This window comes from Sturnira hondurensis, unplaced genomic scaffold (assembly GCF_014824575.4).
Source record: "Sturnira hondurensis isolate 20B ecotype Veracruz unplaced genomic scaffold, ASM1482457v3 Scaffold0018728, whole genome shotgun sequence".
Taxonomy (NCBI): domain Eukaryota; kingdom Metazoa; phylum Chordata; class Mammalia; order Chiroptera; family Phyllostomidae; genus Sturnira; species Sturnira hondurensis.
The window spans coordinates 6,412,645-6,431,101 of record NW_028091359.1 but is presented as its reverse complement, the minus strand read 5'-3'; the positions used below and the strand labels follow the sequence as shown (position 1 = coordinate 6,431,101).

The following is an 18,457-nucleotide window of genomic DNA, read 5'->3' as shown; positions in this document are numbered from 1 at the left end:
GTCACTGAGGGGCACTGCCTTTGGTTTCCAGGAAGGGAAGCCAGCTGCCAGGAGAGCTGCAGGGGTCAGGCCTCAGGGTCTGCAGCCACCTAAGGCCACCCCTGGAGGCCCTTCCCAGCTGGTGAAGGCCACTCCCCATGTGGATTCCACAGGGTTGGCATTAGGGGCCCTGCCAACAAAAGACAGATTAACGAGAGAAAAACAAGCAGCCGTGAGTGACTCCGGAATGGTTAGAATTTGTGGCTTATTTAGTCTGTTAAGCAAGGAGAATAAATGTGTAGGGAAGTGACAAAGCAAAGGAAAGGACCTCCAGGGTGGGAAGCTGTGGGAAGGCAACTATATGGGGGATTACTGGGGAGCAGGGTTTATTCATGCAGGGCCACCTTGGCACCACATTTTCATTGTCTTCACAGCCATAAAACTTGCTCGGGACAGCAGATTTATGGCGGCTCTCACATCTCGGTGTTTGCTTTCACCCCGATAAGAGAAGCTCCCAAGATGGCTGCTTTCTGCAGCCACTGATTATCTGCCCCCACCCCCGCCCACCTAAGTAATCCTTATGCCGGGAGTGGCACGTTGGAGGGAGGTGTATTCCGACTTCCTGATCCGCTTTAAGGGCGCTGTGCAAGTGGGTTCTCTCAGGGTCCCCAGGCTGATTCTAGATGCCAGAGTCCTCACTCAGGGCCGGGCTGTTGGAGTGGGGCTGCTCCCTCTGGCCTTGGGCTGGAATGGACCGAAGGCACCGGACCCCAACCCCGTAGGGAGGGACTGAGGCAGTGAAGAGCCCTGTTTTGTTCTGAGTCACTGAACCCCTTGTCCTGGTACTGCCACTTACCAGCTGTGTGACTTTGACTCAGATGCCCAACCTCTCTGAGACTCAATTTCTTCAACTGTTAAATGGAGATGGGGTTAAATGAAAAAAGAGGGTGAGGTAGGATCAGGAGATGGCGCTGGTTACCTGCCCCCAGCACACAGTGCATCATCTCTACTGTATGGTGAGCATTCAGTCTGTTTTAGCTAAAAGACATGAGAGGAACTGGTGCCCGAGAAAGTTCCGTATCCAGGGCAAGACTAAAGCCATCTCCTGATTCCCAGGCCAGGACGTTCCCACTGGACCATCTGGGCCATCAGGGGTCAGCGGGGGCTGGGGTCCCTCTGTAATCTGGTCTCTGACCTGGCAGATGGCTCCTGCCCAAGGCTTGAGGGTAGAGCCAGCTCTGGGTCTTGTAATCAAAACCTCACTGCTGCTGCAAAAGCCAGTGAACACCCCCATCTCTTAGGGGGGGTTCCAGTGCTGGAAGCCAAGGGATTTCCAACTTCTGAGCATTCCCACTTGGCTGCTGCTTAAGGAAAGGAGGCAGAAGGCCTTGGTTGCTCCTCTTTTTCTAAAAAGAATATTTATTTATTTGTTTATTTTAGAGAAAGGGGAAGAGAGGGAGAGAGGAAACGAAGCATAGATGTGAGAGAGAAACATTGATCAGTTGCCTCTCATATGCTCCCCAACCGGGGACCCAAGTGCGTGCCCTGACCCGGAATTGGACCGTGGACCTTTTGTTTTGTGGGATGACATCCAACTAACTGAGCCACACAGTGAGGACCAGTTCCTCTTTTCTTTTCTTTCTTTTCCTCTTACTGTCAGATGCTCACTTAATCCTCCTACTCATAAGGCTGAAGGAGGCTATGTTATTACACGTGCTCTTCAGATGGGGAAGTGGGCCCAGGGCTTCCGAGACCCGTCCCGGTCCCTAGGCCAGCAGTGGCCGAAAGGCTTGAATGCTGGGAGCCCGGCTACAGAGCCTTCACATTTCCTCTCTGTGTTGCCAAACCAGTTGACCGCGGGCTTCTGCATTTTCCAGCTTTTTTTGCTTGTTTAGTTTCCAAAGTTCCATCAGCTTAATTAGAGGGCTCAAGTCTATCTACTTCAGCAGTTAAGGGTAACAGTCTGGTAGGGTCTGGGTGCTTCTGGGTGCATCGTGGAGGCTCTCTGGACCTTGGTCACCTTCTCTGTGACATGAGGGGTGTGGACTCGGATGTAGGTCAGGGGTTCTCCAGGTTTGTTAACACCCAGGTGGCTTGGCACCGCCTCCTGCATTTCCAATTCAGTGGGTCTAGAGTGGGGCCGAGAATCTGCATTTCTAACCAATTCCCACGTGCTGCAGCTGCTGGGCTGGGGACCATACATTCAGATCCATCTTCAAGATGCTCAGAGCTCCCTTTTGATTACATCACTCTCAGTTCTGCTCTGCTTCTTGTTTGTAGGGGTGGGTCTTTCCTACTCCCCAGCAGTCCTGGCGGGAGGGCTCCAGGTGGACAGCAGAGATACCTGTGTGTGTGTGTGTGTGTGTGTGTGTGTGTTGAGAGGGAAGGACCCACAGTAAAATAAAGGCCCGGGCTGGGGGTGGGGGTGGGAGGTTGGTCTCCGGACAGGTCGGTGAGCAGGCTGAGGGCAGAGCTGAGTCTGTTTAACCTTTCTTTCTTAATCTTTTATTCTTCCCCACCTTAATTGCTCAGTTCCCCAGAGCCTTCCAAGTCTTCCAATGGGCAGCACTTCGGGGCTGGCTATTTTGGGAACTGGCTCACAGGGCGTAGTTCTGGCTCTGAAACCCCTGGTTTCCCCTAGTGATACAAAGGCGACTGCTCTTCTGGATAAGGGAAAGGGCAGGGGGCAGGCCTGTCTCGGAGGAGCAGCCCCGGGTGGAGCTCTGGTGGGACCTGGAGAGTGTGGAGCTGCTGGCTGGGGGGTGGGGGGTGGGTGGGGGGCACTGTAGGCCGTGGGGGGCACTGGATCTTTGTAATCTTGGCTTTAGTCTCTGAGCTCAGCATGTTTTAAAAACTGTGGTATTGTATACCTAACACCATTTTAACCGCTTTTAAGTGTACATTTCAAGGGAATTAAACCCATTCATGATATTGTACGACCATCACCATCACCCGTCTCCAGAAGTTTTTCCTCTTCCCAAAGGGAAACTTCATACCCACTAAACAACTTTCTTCCCACCACCACCCCTCCCCCTCGGCCCCCAACAACAACCGCCCTCCTTTGCCTCTCAGTGAATTTGACTCAGCACAGCCTTTTTATCTTCCGACCCCTGGTGGGAAGAACGATCTGAAGTTGCCTTCCAATTGTAACACTGAGAGATTCCCAATGTCCTGGCGCTTGGAAGTGACTGTCATTTGTCTGCACCTTAGCCAGCCCTGAACGTGTTGGTGAGGAGGGAGTCACCTCCTGGAACCCTTGGCGCCAAGGTCACACAGGTGTTTGCTTTTAAGCCCAGGTTTCCCTTTTCAGTAAGGAAGGTCTGTGGTAGGCAGGTGGGTTCTCTAAAATGGGGAGAGGGGGACAACTCTTCCGACTCAGTGTCTCCCGCTGGGTCACGGCCATGGTCATGTAAGTCAGCGGTTCTGCTCAGAGCCCACTCCCATGCTGACATATAGTTAAGCTAACATCCCAGCAATTAACTCTTAGTCTAAGGCAAGGGAACTTTCTGGTGTTTGGGTGTTTCCCCTCTCCAACGGTTTGGCGATTTGTTGCTTCATATTAGGGAAGGAAGGAGAGCGGTTCTCAGAACTAGAAAAATTGCATCAGAAGGACACCACATTGAGAAATTTTGCATCTCTGTAACCTTCAGTTTCTTAGGGAAATGGAGAAGATGCTGATAATTTCCTCATAGTTTAGATCTGCAAGCTCAACACTTGAGATTTTCTGCAGTTCTTATTCCCTTTTTCAATTATTTGCAAGTCCGAGTCAGCGACAGCAGTTCTAGTTATAGCTCGGGATGTGGCTCCCCAGAAACGGGGAAGTCAGTCTGTCATGTGTCCCTCAGGGAACAGTAACATAAGCGGCCCTAAAAGGTGAGTGTTGAAAGAAAGTAGCCTAGGTTCCAGTTTGGCACCTTTATCTCTTAACACTTAACTAGAGTCTGTTTACTCCCATCCCTGGCAGCCTAGGATCTGATGTGGGACAGTCTGTTTACTCACCTGTGGTCTGACATTTAGGTCGCCAGGGCTTGCCCCTAGCTTTGGTGCTCTGGGTTGCAGGGTCACCTGGAGTCAACCCCTGCCCCACCTCCAACTCTCTTCTCCTCTGTCATTGACTTTCTCCTTCTCTGATCAGTCCTGGCTAATCCAAGGAATGATTTAATTTTCTTTACCTCCCCTTCGTTCTCCTACTGACAAAAGCAAAAAGAGAAATGATGTCTGAGCAGGGGGCCTCTCTATACACGCATGGCTATCCCTGGCTTTCAGCCGTTTCCCAGGCCTGGCTGAGCCACAACTGTGCAAATGGCAATTTCTGACCAGGAAACATTACATCTGATTCAGCAGTGAACCAGCTTACTCTGAAAGTACTTTATAAACTGGCTTGCAGGCCATCCAAAGCAAAACCTGTTAGCCTGTATTTACAATGGACTTCAAAACAGGGTAAAGTGGCTTATTCTGATTACCAGCGTGGTCAAGTTCTTCCCTGGGAAAGAACTCCATGGTTTAGAGCAGTGGTTCTCCATGTAGGCGATGTTTGGCGACATCTGGAGACAATTTTGCTTGTCATAAATTGGTGGGGAGGGAGGGGTGCTACTGCATTTAATGGGTGGAGGCCAGGGATGCTGCTAAACATCTTACAGTGCACAGGACAACTCCCAAAACAAAGAGTTATCCAGACCAGATGCCCTTAGTGCCCATGTTAAGAAACCCTGGCTTGAAGGGATTCACTTCTTGTGAGTCTTCCAACAGGACAGCTGGTTTTCCTCTCTAGATTCCCTGTGCCCACCTGAGACGTGTCCTGGACACGCCCCCCCCACCGCCCGTTCAGGGTCTTAGGAAAAGATGCCAAGTCCTGCTCCAGATACTAATCTAAGTCTTTTGAAGTTTTGTTTGGTTTTGACTTGTTATTGATTTTTTAGAGAGAGAAAGAGACATCAATTTGTTGTTCCATTTACTTATGCATTCATTGATTGATTCTTGCATGTGCCCTGACCAGGGGATTGAACCTGCAACCTCAGTGTATCGGGGCCAGTGCTCTAACCAACTGCACTACCCGGCCACTGCCTAACCCGTGTGTTTTGGGTCAGACAGAGCCCATCTTCACAGCTGAGTATCTGCTCACTCTGTCTCCACTTTCTGCTTTTTTCTTTGCCTGAAATTCAGACTTCCAGATGTTTCTTAAGGGGCAGGAATCCTATCTACCAAGAGTAGCTGTTCATCAGGAAATAAAGGACAAGGGCCTCTGAGCCATGTCCCCTCTGGGAGGGCGAGAAGAGCTCTCGAGGGCCAGTCCCCGCCCATCCTGCAAGGCCCAAGCAACCCAGGCTTGGAATCGAAGAGGGTGAAAAAGTGCTTTGTGGAAAATGAAAGGAATACTGCCCTCCAGATCCTTTTGTTTAAAGATTTTATTTATTTATTTATCTTTTAGAGGGGGAGGAGAGAGGGAGAGAAACATCAATGTATGGTTGCCTTTCGTGCCTCCCCTGCTGGGAGTTGGCCTGCAGGGAACTGGCCTGCAACCCAGGCATGTGCCCTGACTGGGAATTGAACCACGATCCTCCGGTTCGCAGGCCTGTGCTCAATCCACTGAGCTACGCCAGCCAGGGCCAGATCCTATTTTTGTAGTGGTTGCTGCATTACCAAAGGAGAAAACTACTAAGTGTTCAAAAACTTGGTGTTTATCGGCAGACTCAAATATCAGTACTTTGTGTTCAGATTGCTTTAGGAAACACAGGCTGAGGCTTTTTCCCTCTTTCTTCTCATTCCAGAGCCCTTAGGGATTTGGGGGAGCAGGAAGCATGGGGTCCCTCAGGTCCTCCCGGGTCAGATTTGGGGCGGGGGTGGGGTGCTGCTGCCCAGGCCTCACTCAATGTGTGGAAGTTTACACAATGGCTCAACTTCGTGGTTGAACTGATTCATCCATTTGGCCATTGACACCTGCCTCTGTCCCCGCCAGGACAGAAGGGGGCCCCTTAGGAATTTCTGGCCGTGTTCCTTCTAGAGGGACACACAATGGACCTGTGATAAGACAGGGTTCGAGGGGGAAGTGGACTTGTGGAAACAGGATACTTCTAAATTAGAGAAAGAAACAGAAGGGTCATGACAGATGGGCCCTGAGTCTGCCCAAGACTCAGAAGGGACCTGGTTTGGGCTTGAGCAGCTGGTAGGAACTGAGACCTCTTAGAAAGCTTCTACCAGTAAGACTGAGGACCTGGGGTGGGGTCATGGCCCTCTCACCCTCACGGCACCACCATCAAGAATGACAACCACCCCCAGTTCCTACATCTCCTCTTGGGGCCTTGCCCAGGTAACAAGAGGTCCCTATGGCTTCTCTGTTTTCATGTCTATGTCCATAGAAATCAGCCCCAACATGTGAGCCACTGCCCATTCGGAAACTCTGCTATTCGTCGGGCCTGGTCCTGTCCACTGGGGCAAATCAGGCCCCTCTCTTGCCTCTTATAGTGAAAACCATCTCTAACGAATACAGGCAGAGATCACTCACCCTCCCGTTCTCATTGGCCTTCCTCACCCTCCCTCTCATCTTCCTGATGTCCAGTGGGGGACATTTTCATCACTGAAGCCTGGCAGGGCCGGCTAGTCCAGGCAGACCCTCTGGCAACAAGGCAGTGTAGTCTCCAGACAGCTGAGTTGAGTCAGGGCTCCCCAGATCAGGGAATATGGCGGTCCCACTCTTGCGACAGCTCTTGGGCCATAGGTGCTGAAAGAGTCAGCAATGTTTATACCTTCTGCTCCCTTGATGTCACTCCTGGGAATGAACAAACTAGTAAGAGATGTGGAAATAGCTTTATTCCCAAAGAGGACGCTGGCAGCATTATTTAAAAATAGGGAAAACTGGAAAGAACCTAAATTATTAAAGTACGGAACTGGTTAAGTAAATAATTACACATCCATTGAATGATTATTATGCACCTTCTAACAATACTGTTTATGAAGGTCCCAGAAAATGTTTGTAAAATCATGTCTGTGAGAAAGATAGGCTATAAAATGGCACATACTGGTTTTCTTACTAAAGAAAGCCTCCTCAGAGCAGAAAAGGCGAGAAGATGTAAAGTGTCTGCAGGGTTTGGAGAGTAGAACCAGAGGTACTTTTTATCTGCTACTTTCTATTTTTCTGCAGTTTTCAGGCCTTTTTCCCCTAAGATAACAAGTGGTACTCATTTTTTAAAGAACTATTTGAAATATCAAAATGAGCTGCCGGAGACATTATATGCTTGTCACATGGAGGGAGCTACGGGGCCCAGGGGAAGCTGTCTGGGCAAAGGAGCCACGGACCTGGGCCCCCAGTGAGCTGGGGAGGGGGCGGGGGCGGGGCCTGGCATTTCCTTCTGCAGCTCATCACCTTCCCTTCTGGGATGCTGGGGTCAGGGCTGCCTAGTATGTTCTCCCCGCATTGCTCACCTCCCTGTTCCCCTTTGTTTTGCAGATTTCATGGAAAACAGATATTCTGTGAGTACACATTTTATATACCTTTTTAAAAGATTTTATTTATTTATCTTTAGAGGGGAAAGGAAAGAGGGAAGGAGAGAAATATCAATGTATAGTTGCCTTTTGTGAGTCCCCTGCTGGGAACTGGTCTGCAACCCAGGCATGTGCCCTGACTGGGAATCGAACTGCGATTGTGTGGTTCGCAGGCCCACGCTTAATCCACTGAGCTACACTAGCCAGGGCTATATATACATTTTTAAAAAATAGTGTATTGAACAGTGACACAGTTGCAGACTCATCCAGATTCTGCATTCCTACTCACACACCCCCACACTGGTCTCGTCTGCTTTCGACCAGGAGCCCTGGGCCAATGGAGACCTGGCCATTAGAGTGGCCAGCTTTTCCTGGCCATTTATGATGTCAAATGTTCTCTCCCACTGTTTCCATCGTGACATCTCAGTCCACATATAAAGGGAGGCCCTGGAAGTCCCCTCCCAGAGAATCGGGAATCTAGGGCACTTGGCTTGAACAAGACAAGTTCATATTTCCTGCTAGTCCAGGGGTCAGGTGTGGGAAGAAGGCAGCTTTGGGGGGCATGCTTGGAGGAATGGGACACCCGACAGCTCACTCCTACACACCAGGCCCTCCGCTGTGGGGGACGCTCAAGGTCCTTGACTCCATGAGGGATTCAGACAAGTTATCACTGATGAGAAAGTTAGTACTACAGCTACACCAAGGACAATGGAAACACAGAAGAGAGGTGCTTTATTCCACCTGCTTAATAGTCTCTTCGCCAAGGACAGGGTCATTTGGATGGGCCATGAAGAGTGAGTCAGATTACAGTAGGGCCCAGGTAGAAAGGCCAGCAGGAGGAGCAAAGGCCTGAGGGCCAGAGCTTTAAGCAGCTCTGTGTTGGAGGAGAGGGCTGTGGCGACTGGTGATGGGGAAGCTAAGTTAGGGCTTGCTCATGAAGGACTGAGTGCCCCATTAGGAGGTTTCATAGGAAACAGGGTTTAGGAAACTGCTACTTGGCATGTGGGAATGTTTAAAAGAAATTTAGAAGTCCACGTTCAAATTTTGCAAAGACCCAGCTCCCCTGTCTTCCTACTCCCAATCTTTTGATGAGCAACCCAGCAGTGCAGGCCAGCTAGCACCTTAAAGAGATGAAGAATTTGCCCCACTGAACAGCGTCTTTAAGGTCTGGGAAGAACTTTCAGCAAGCTTGCTGGTCACCCTTCCAATGGGGCCTCCGGCTTCCTTTGTTTTGCCTGAGTCTGAATTCTTCTAAAACAGAGAACTCATTATGCCTTTGACAGACAGGAAGCCGCTGACATTCTTATTATGGAGGAAAGCTATCAATTTTAGAATGAGAGGAATGAAATGAATGTCTTTTTAGAATCTAAACCCCCCCAGAATTCTGAAGTCAGAGTCTATTGAATTAGAAGGACAGGGAGCCCGATTTACAAGAGAGAAAACCAAGGCCCAAACTGGCAGAACAAACTGGCAGACCCCTCGGTCAGTCCCTGACACAAGACTCCCTGGGAGGAGTGATGTCACTGTCCCAGCCATCATGGCCTCGAGAGAGTGGAAAGTGAGACCGTTGCTCCACGGGTTGTGTGGGGCCCAGATAAACAGAGGCTGCGGTAACCATGGCTGTGTCCACCCAAGGCAGGGCTTCTGGACCTGCAGGACTGGCCTATTTACTTTGTCTTCCGTCCAAACGGTCTCTCTGGACAAGGGCTCGGAGCTCCAGGACAGAAAGAACTTTCCCTTTCCCAAGAAGCTGGCCCGCGGGCCCAGAAGCCTGCTCCCAGGATGCTCGCGGGAGCCCAAGCGTGGCTGGCCCCGTGCTCCGAAATACTTACGCCTCTGGAAGGAGAGCAGGGGCTCCCAGCCGTTGGGAAGGAATTTTGAATCTTTAAGTGAAAGCATTTTGTTTATAAAAGAAGCAGGTATATTTTCCCTAATAATGCGCTGGTGAGGGTCAGGAGAAAATTGAATTGCCCAGTAGGGAAATGGGAGGGGATTTCCTTCCTGAAATCAAACCTGGCGATCATTCCCGGTTGTTTAATGGCCGTTGCTTCTGAAAACATATTGGAGGAAATATCTTAACAATGAGATAGCCACTCAGCCAAATACCGATTTAGTATTGTTTGACTTGCTTCAATGGCACATTCTGACTTCATTTTCCTCTGCCATTTTTACCTTGTTTATGAATCGTGTTTGTGGCCGAGGCAGACAGATAACGTGAAAGAGAACACCCAGCACTCAAACAGGCAAATCTGCACCTGCGTGGGTCTTGGGCTCTTGGAGAGGACTTTGCCTTCTTACTGAAAAAAGGCAACTCCTATTTACAGTTCACGTCCTTCCCTCCTGGGAGCCAGCGGGCAGCTGGGCTGCAGCGGGAATTGCCCAGGGGTTGGAAACAAGAGACTGGAGTGTGAGTTCCAATTTTCCAGACAGCTCCTGGGTGATCCTGATTTCCTGAAGGCTAAGCTTCTGCCCTGGAAAATGGAGATGATGGTGACAACAACATGAGCAATAATAATGACCTATTAGGAGTGTCTTAAGAGAACACCCTTAAGGGTTAAATGAGAAACATATGTACCAAGTACTATGCAAACTGCAAACTATCATTTAAAAGCTAGTTGATTGTCTACTTTGAAGTTTTTGTTATCAGAAAATGACAATATGGGGCATGGATGGGGGAACTTCAACTTGGCCTTCACATACCCCCAGCACATTAGGGGAATATAACACTTGCTTACCCAAGGCATAGGATTCAGTCAAAGCCAGGATTTGACTTAGGATCAGATACCCACATTAAAGTTTTACTTTTATCAGCCATTTATTAGCCACGTCTCTTTGGGCAGATACAACCTAACCTCCCCTGGCCTCAGTTTTCTCATCTGTGGATTGGAGGGGTTTTTTAAAAGATTTTATTTATTTATCTTTAGAGGGGAAGGGAAGGGGAAAGGGAGACAAACGTCAATGCATGGCTGCCTCTCGTGGGTCCCCCTCTAGGAACTGGCCCACAACCCAGGCATGCGCACCGACTGAGAATTGAACCATAATCCCCTGGTTTGCAGGACCATGCTCAGTCCACTGAGCCACACCAGCCAGGGCAGATTGGAGGTTTTAAAACCCCCTCACCTGGTGGTTGCAGGAATTAAATGAGCACCTAGTGCAGATCTGGCTTATTGCAGGTGCCCATAAGGAGCACATTCTAGAAGCAGGAAGTAGACATTCCAAGGGTGTTGGAAGCAAAATGACCTTTGGCCAGAAAGAGGGGTGATTTCATGGCTGTACGTGGGTGGCTGGTGGCTGGCCTCTGATTTAAGAACAGGCAAACACAGGCCTTGGATGTGAGCGTGTTAACCTTTACTTCAAAATCCCTAAGGCTCAGTTGACTGTGGCCCAGCCCTTCCTGTCTGTGCTGCTGGTCCGATGGCAGCTCCCCAAGCGCTGGCTTCCTTCAGAGAGGGAGAGCAGAAGTGTCTGGGGAGGCACTTGGTCTGGGCCCTGCAGAAAGGCTGGACAGCAGGGCCACCTCTCCGAGGAGCAGAGGAAATGGGGCGAGGGTAGCTGCCAAGGCTGGCTGGCAGGCCTCCAGCCCCCTGGGGCCAACACAGTCTTCTCAGCCCACTTTCTTGACCAGGGTCTCTCTTGGCAGAGGAGGAGGCAGGAGCCTTGGGCTTCTAGCTAAAGCCCCTCAGACCTACATCCTGTTCCTAGAGTTTCCTCAGACCCAGCCAGGTCAGAACAATCAGGGACTCTATCTCAGCCCACCCTCAGGGAGCCAACCAGTGTGGCCGCAGGGTTCCCAACATCCCAGCTAATTCCCACAACCTCTCCTGCTCCTGCTTCCCTGAGTCCTCCTGCAGCAGGGTGCCCTGTGTCCTTGGAGGGTCCAGAATCATAGACTCAGATGCTGCCTGCTCTTTGGGGCTCACCAGTGCCTCTACTCCAGTATTTCCCAGCATGCTCCACACTTGCTCCCTCACTCCATCCATTTGTCCAAGTCCTCTCCACCCAGGAAGCTGGATCCAGAGTCACTTCTCTGAAGCCCTATGTGATTCCCTCGCTGCCCAGCTGGGGTCCTCGCACCACCTCTAAATGCCTACAGTTTGTTAGGGCCTCTTCCACCTTCTGGTCCACGTCAATAATTTCTAAAGGTGGGGAAGGTCAGGTTCTTGCGTCCTTGGTGTAGAGAACAATGCCTGAGTAAGGTGTGGGTCAAGTCGCTGATGGGTGGGCAGGTGAGCAGTCAGCGAACACGACCAGATGGCACGTGGGACCTCTTTTTATTGTCACAAAACATATGTGTTAACATAAAATTTACCATGTTAACATTGTGAGTGCACAGGGCAGTGACATTCAGCACACCCACACTGCTGCGCGGCCACCCCCACCGTACCCCCCAGAACTTCTTCATCTTCCCGAACTGAAACTCTGCGCCTCAGCTCCCAGCAACCACAGCTCTACTTTCTGTCTTTCCAAATCTGAGTACTCCGGGCACCTCATAAAGGTGGAATCAGGCAATATTCTTCTTGTGTCTGGCTTATTTCACTTAGCGTAACATTTTCAAGGTTGGTCCATATTGAAATCTATCGGAATTTTATTCCGTTTTAAGGCAGAAATGTGTCCATCAGAGTTCAGTCCTGCATTTTTTAAATTAAAAAAAATGGACCTAGGGAAGGCCCATCCCATGCTAGAAGCAGAGCTGGAGCAAGGAGCCAGCTCTCCCTTGACGTCACGAGTCTTCCTCTGTGGGCGAGCGCAGCCCCCGTGGAACAGAGTGCTGAGTGCACAGAGTGCTGAGTGCTTGGGAAGTTGGTTGGGAGTCTCAAGTGCAACCCATACATGGGGAGTAGGGGCTGCAGGCCCTGCAGGGCAGGCAGGGAGCAAGGCGGGGGGCGAGGGGGAAGCGAGTATGCGCAGAAGCTGACCCCACAGGGCGGGTGGTATCGGCAGATGACAGCGTTCCTTTGCAGCTCCTTTGAGGAGTGCTATCTGCGTTTTGGCATGCCTTTCCACCAGGCCTGTCTTTAGTCCTGAAGGGTGTGACCATGACCTTGTCTTGTCTCTTGTCACTGCAGAGAACGGAAGGTTCCTTGAATGGAATTTAGGGCTGCAGGAGTGGCCACTCCTCCCCGGGGGGACAGCCACAGTCCAAGAAGAGCAGATGATTTCCGATTCCAAGAGCTCCGTGCACTTATTTCTGAACCTGCCCTGCTCCCACTGAACACAGCACTTCCTCAGGCCGAGTCACCAGTTCTTAAAGCCATCTTGCTACATTAATGTTGGGTGTGAGGAGATGCAGAGGGGCCGGCGAATTTCCCACACGGCCCCCCTCCTACCAAGTCGGAGCATCTTTGGGAGTGGAGAGCAGGAGAAGGAGGTTCAGCGTCCGCAGGCCATTGGGATATTTTGAAACTTGAATATTTCGTCTTGTGCAGAGATAAAGAACTTTTCCAAGTACCCTCATACACAGAAACCTGTGTTTTGTTTTGTTTTTTATTTGATTTTTTAAAAAAATAGCTGATCATGTCTAGCAAATGGCCTAGCCTAGGGGCTAGTTGTGTTTTGTTTTGTTTTTTTCCTCTTTGTCTCTGGTCCTTCAAAGGCCTGTAGTTCTGGGTAGTCCTTGTTCCTTGGAAGTACATAGCACTGACCAGACAGCTGTCCCCTGTCCCCTCTACGACCTTGCCTGACACAAATGGAAAAGCAAAGCTGCTTGGGAGCGACCCCATTGACATGTCAACTTTGAAGACAAGGTTCATTCTGGGCAATGCACAAAATAGAAAATGAAGTTGGGCAGCACAGATGTTTGCTGTTTTTCTACTCTCTCCTTTCCTCTACCACGCTGAAGGCTGAACAGCAGGAAGATGGTTGCCTACAGCAAATATTATTTTTAATAGAAAAAATGACATGCATATTTTTCTTACTAATTTTTTTTATTTATTCCTTGCTAAAGAAATGGTCTCCTGAGGTCTTACGATGTTTCTGACAGTGTCTTGAGTGGGTGGGTGAGGGGCTATGGCCGTTTCTAGTGGAATTTCACTAGTGGGCACACCTAACCGAGACCACTCGGTGCCACCCCGGGGACACAGCTGCAGACTCCCTGATGGGTGTTGTATTAAATAAATTTGATCTTTACTCTTCACAGACCTGTGAGATGTCATCTTCCAAGAGGCCACATGCATATAAGGTTATCTGTCATACTTGAGGACTCCTCAGGCCTGTTGAAGTCACAGAGGGAACCAAACAAGTCCCATCAGCAGATTGAGTCATACACAGGCCAAGGGCCTCTGTGCCCTTCACTGTAGCCCGGGCCAGAGGTACCCAGGCACTGAGCCATTAATACCCATTGGCTGGTGCTTCAGTGTTTGCTGCCCAGTCGAAGACTCCTAGGCTGTCCTTAGCGGGTAGGGTTGTCAGATGGAGGAAAAACAACAAAACCTCCCCAAACCCAGGGTGCCCAGTTAAATTTGAATTTCAGATAAACAAATAACTGAGTATAAGTATGTCCCATGTAATGTTTGGTACATACTTACACTATAAAAGTATTCATTTATCTGAAATTTGAACTTACCTGGGATCTTATATTTTATCTGGCAACCCCACTGGTAAAGCACCCTCCCATCCCAATAAGCCTCGGGGTCCATGCTCCCCAGTGATCTCAGGCCGGACCTTACTGTCTCCTAGGCTGGGTCCCCCATCAGAGCATCACCCCACTGGGCCTTAAGGCAGAAGGAGATCTGAGTGCACCCTGGCTCTGCCAGATCCCAGCTGCAGACACTTGAACTTCAGCACTTCAGATTCTTTAGCTCTACAATGAGATTAAACTCTTGGTTCTTCACATGGATAGGGTTTAGACTCCTTTGAAAATATGATGGAAAACTATAGCTGTACACACACACACACACACACACAAAGTTATGTCACAGAAATGTCATCCAATTTCCCAGTTTTCAGGGCCAGGCCTGGAGGCAAAGGATTAGGTGGTTTCTAATGACCTGACAGTCTGATTGTCATCGTGTTGAGGATTTGGTGAGAGGCTAGGGCCCCGGGGTCACTTCGTCCGTCTGTTGCTGCTACCAGAGCAGGGCCATTGCCATGAAAGTGGGGGAAGACTCTGTTCTTACTGCTCATGACTTATTTATGGGCATAAGTGGTTTTTAAAAATTATTTATCCCCTCTGTCTATATCTCTAAGGCAACCACAAGCAGGGATCTTTCACAGTGGAGTTAATGACTGAAGAGTGCTCTAATCCAGGACCCTGGCCCGGCTCTGGCATAGCCAAGCATCTAAGCCTGAGCTCCTCACTCAGCAAGAGCACCATCCAGTGAGCAATTCCACAAGAGGCCATGTTCCTCTGTGCTTGAACTTGTTGGTTACAGCTCCCCCTGGTGTGCCCACGTTGTAACAAGTCACTAAAGGACTTGAACCTTTCCATAGGAAACGCATAGTGGAATTTTTCCCCTGTTCTGAGAAGTCACAAGAGGTCAGCCACCCATTTCATGAGCCTTCGACCTTAACTGATTAACTGAACTCCCAGTCCCTGACAGAGACTCAAGATGGGCAATTTGAGTCCAAGATCAACATTCGTTCATTGAAAGTGATTTCTCTACCACGGTGATTTTGCCTCCCAGGATCTAGAGACATTTTTAGTCGTCACACCTGAATGGGGGTGCTCTCGGCATCTGGTGTGTAGAAAAGCCAGGGATGCTGCCAAATATCCTACAATGCACAGGACACACACACTCCCCACCCCACCCCCGCTCAGTCCAAAATGCTAGTAGTGCCAAGGGTGAGAAACCTTGCATTAAACTAGCCATTCATTTATTTACTCAACAAGCTTTGTTGGGGGACTTTCTTGGGGCTGAGAAACCCAAGAAAGAGGCTGACAACTCTAGGATCACATCGACTGTATTAAGAGAACTTCCGGACAGAAGCAGCGCCTTGGGTGGCAGCAAGACCATCCATCCCCACACCCTAAAAGGGCCGGGTTTGTTATTACGTAGGCCGAGGGCAGGAGCTAACACAGGGGACTTCAGTACAGTACTTCATGGGCCCACTTATCTTTGCAAGCACATTCCCCCCTGGAGGTGGGGCCCCACCCCTCCAGGGGTGAACTGTTGGTCAGTTTGCTTCTCAAAATGGCCTTCGTCACAGGTAAGTACTGGAAATCATTTGGCCTAACAAGCTGATATCCATCATGTTTCATTTTCTCGACATTGTTGGTAATAATAAAAAGCACATGGCACCTTCTCTCCTGGGTCATGTGATCCAGCAGAGACACAGATTAGTGGAGAGCCTATTACCACGGTGGGACAAATACTGTGATGGAGAAATTCATAGCAAACAGGGGTACAGGGAACAGGCTCCTAACAGAGACTCTGGAGGACCAAGCAAAGTGTCCAGGAGGAAGCTGCGTCTTACCAAAGCCCTGGGCGTAGGTAGGGTGCCAGGTGGACAAGGTGGGGTGAGGGACAAGGCTGAGCACTGAGGCTCTGGGAAGAAGAGCAGGGAGACAGCCCATCAGCCCGGGATCACCCCTATCACCCCTTCCAGCCCCAGGATTCAGCCAGTCCTCCTCATAAAGCTTCCCTTGTCCCTGGGCATTTGTGCCGAACTCCCGTTGGCCGGACTCCGTCTTTGAGAGTCTCTAAGAGGGAGCCTGGAAGTTGCTCGGCAAGAACTCAGCTCCCCAGCACAGCTGTGGTAGGACCGGCTCTCCACCAGGGTCCTGAGCATGCTGGGGAGAAAAGTCTCTGCCACAGGTGCTCACACCGTGTGGCTCAAGCAAAAAGGGAACTCGTGGGAGGCATCCGCCTGCCAGGCCACTTGAGGACAGTCTCCACAGCTGGGGTCCGCAGGGCCGCGTGGGGCAGTGCAGGGTGTCTGTGAAGACTGTGAGGCCCCTGCACGCAGGTGCAAGCATGGGGAGAGCACGTGGCGTTCTGGGACAGGGGCCAGCGCTGTTGTCAGTTTGTCAGGCACATGCTCCCAAACAGTGTTAATTACTCAAAAAATAATGAAAAGCGTAATGTATGCTCCATATGATTCGATGTCAGTTGAAAACCTCCGAAGAGTGGCTGGCTAAGGTATCTCATATCAGAGGGTCGGCCTCCTGGACAGTTTTAAGTCCAATGTCCCCAGCAGAACTTGGCTTGCCTTGAAAAAAAATCACTCAAAATCAAGAAATGAATGGTGATTTCACTGTTAAAAAAGAGCCTTCATCTTTCAAAAATAACAAGCTATTCAACTGCTTTTTGGAATGCCAAAGAAACAGGCAGTCAATTTACTGAAACACTTCATGGTCCAAAGTATTTCCAAAGCCTGAACTGTCCCTTCATGGAGATTTTATAATGCAATGGGAAATGAATCTTTATTTCAAAATGAACTTTGACAATAGAGGAGAAAAAAATATTTCTGTTGTTTGCTGTGGCTGAAGGATGCTGGAAAGCAAATGAAGTTCTTAAAGTAAAAGGTGGGTGGGAACAGAAGCTTAGCTCCCACTTGACTTGGGACTGTGGAGATGTCACCTGTCCTTGGGGGGCGGTGAAGAAGCCGTGTCACTTCCTAGGGCCGCTGGAGCAAATCACCATGACCTCTGACTTAAACACTGACTTGTATTTTCTCCAATTTTGGGAGGCCAGAAATCCAAAATCAAGGACCAGTGAAGTGATCCCTCCAAAAGTTCCTAGGGAAGAGTACTTCCTTGCTTCTTCCAGCTTCTGATGGTCCCTTGCCTCTGGGGACCCAGGGCCTTCTCCCATACTTGTGGGTGTCTGTGTTTTCACGGGGCTTTCTCATAGGACACCAGCTGCTGGAGTCTTGGCTCACCCTAATCCAGCACGACCTCATCTTAACTCATGATATCTGCAAGGACCCCATTTCCAAAGAAGCTCACATGCTGAGGTTCCAGGTAGACACACATTATGGGGAGGGACCTTGCGACACTATGCAACCCAGTATGGAAGGAATTGGACACACTGAGCTCGTGTCACTGCAGCTGTGACTTGGCCTGTTTCTAGGACACTTGTGCAAGTAGAAACACGTGACAACCGTGATTTGCCTCTATTTAGTTAGTTAGTTAGTTAGTTAGTCAGTTGGAGCTCTTTCAAAGGGTATATTTGCTACAGAATTGCTTGAGCCCACCAATAAGAGGAACCCAGGATTTATTTCTGTGCTTAAAAAATTTTGCTCACAAGTGTCTCATCCTTCAAAACACAATTCTTTCGTGTTTGGTGTCTCTTCTCCGGGAAATATTACTGCCTGTCTCCGTCTGGTGTCCTCCCTCTCATCGCCCGTCCTTTCTCTGCCTCCTCCTTTTCTTTCCTTTCCTCCACGTTATCTTTTCCCCTTCTCTTCCCGCCACCAAATAATTGGCCATAATACAGAACCAAAGTTTATATATTTCTCATATTTATGGATGAGTTTTATATTCCTAGTGGTTTATTTTGAGAGCCAATGCATGGAATATTTTCTATTTTTCTTCCTCCTTGGGGAAAAAAAATGCCTCCAAAAAGCCTGCAAAGTTGTTTTCTCTCTATATTTGACCCTTGGTGGATGATTGTTCCAGGAGTTTATTGATTTAATTAGGAAAAGTCCCCCATCGCTGCCCTACTTCCTCTGCTCCTGGGATGTTTTCCTGGAACCTCTTGGCACAGGAGGAACTGGTTATTGCCAGAAACTTCCATCAGTTTCTGGTGCAACCAACTGTCCACTCCTCTGGGCTTGGGCTGTTTGGGCCACAGTTTGCAGACTGAGGAAATCTCCCATTGTAGGGACTTCGAAGGAGCCTGGAACTAGGTTCTAGAAAAAGGAAATAGAGTGGATTTTGGTGCCTTCCAGGGTGAGGACCGACCCTGACCCAGGGCCTGAAACCACATCTAGAGGCCCTGTTGGGCCACCGGCCACTAATGAAAAGTGTGGGTCCCTGAGCCAAGATGAGCTCCGAGCTCTGTTTCCAGGCTGCTTCTGGGGGGGGGGGGGAGGTGGTTGAAAGAATACGATGACAGCG

General features: G+C 49.7%; 1 protein-coding gene across 6 annotated transcripts in view; it reads left to right on the top strand.

Moving 5' to 3' along the window:
• Positions 1-13,593, top strand: part of PECAM1 (platelet and endothelial cell adhesion molecule 1) — a 64,005-nt gene extending 50,412 nt beyond the window's left edge. For all 6 annotated transcript variants that reach the window (XM_037070420.1, XM_037070419.1, XM_037070423.1 and 3 more), the window contains 2 exons: positions 7,424-7,446; positions 12,525-13,593. The gene's annotated coding sequence lies outside the window, so the exon portion shown is untranslated. The remainder of the gene's footprint in view (positions 1-7,423; positions 7,447-12,524) is intronic.
• The last annotated feature ends 4,864 nt before the right edge of the window (positions 13,594-18,457 follow it).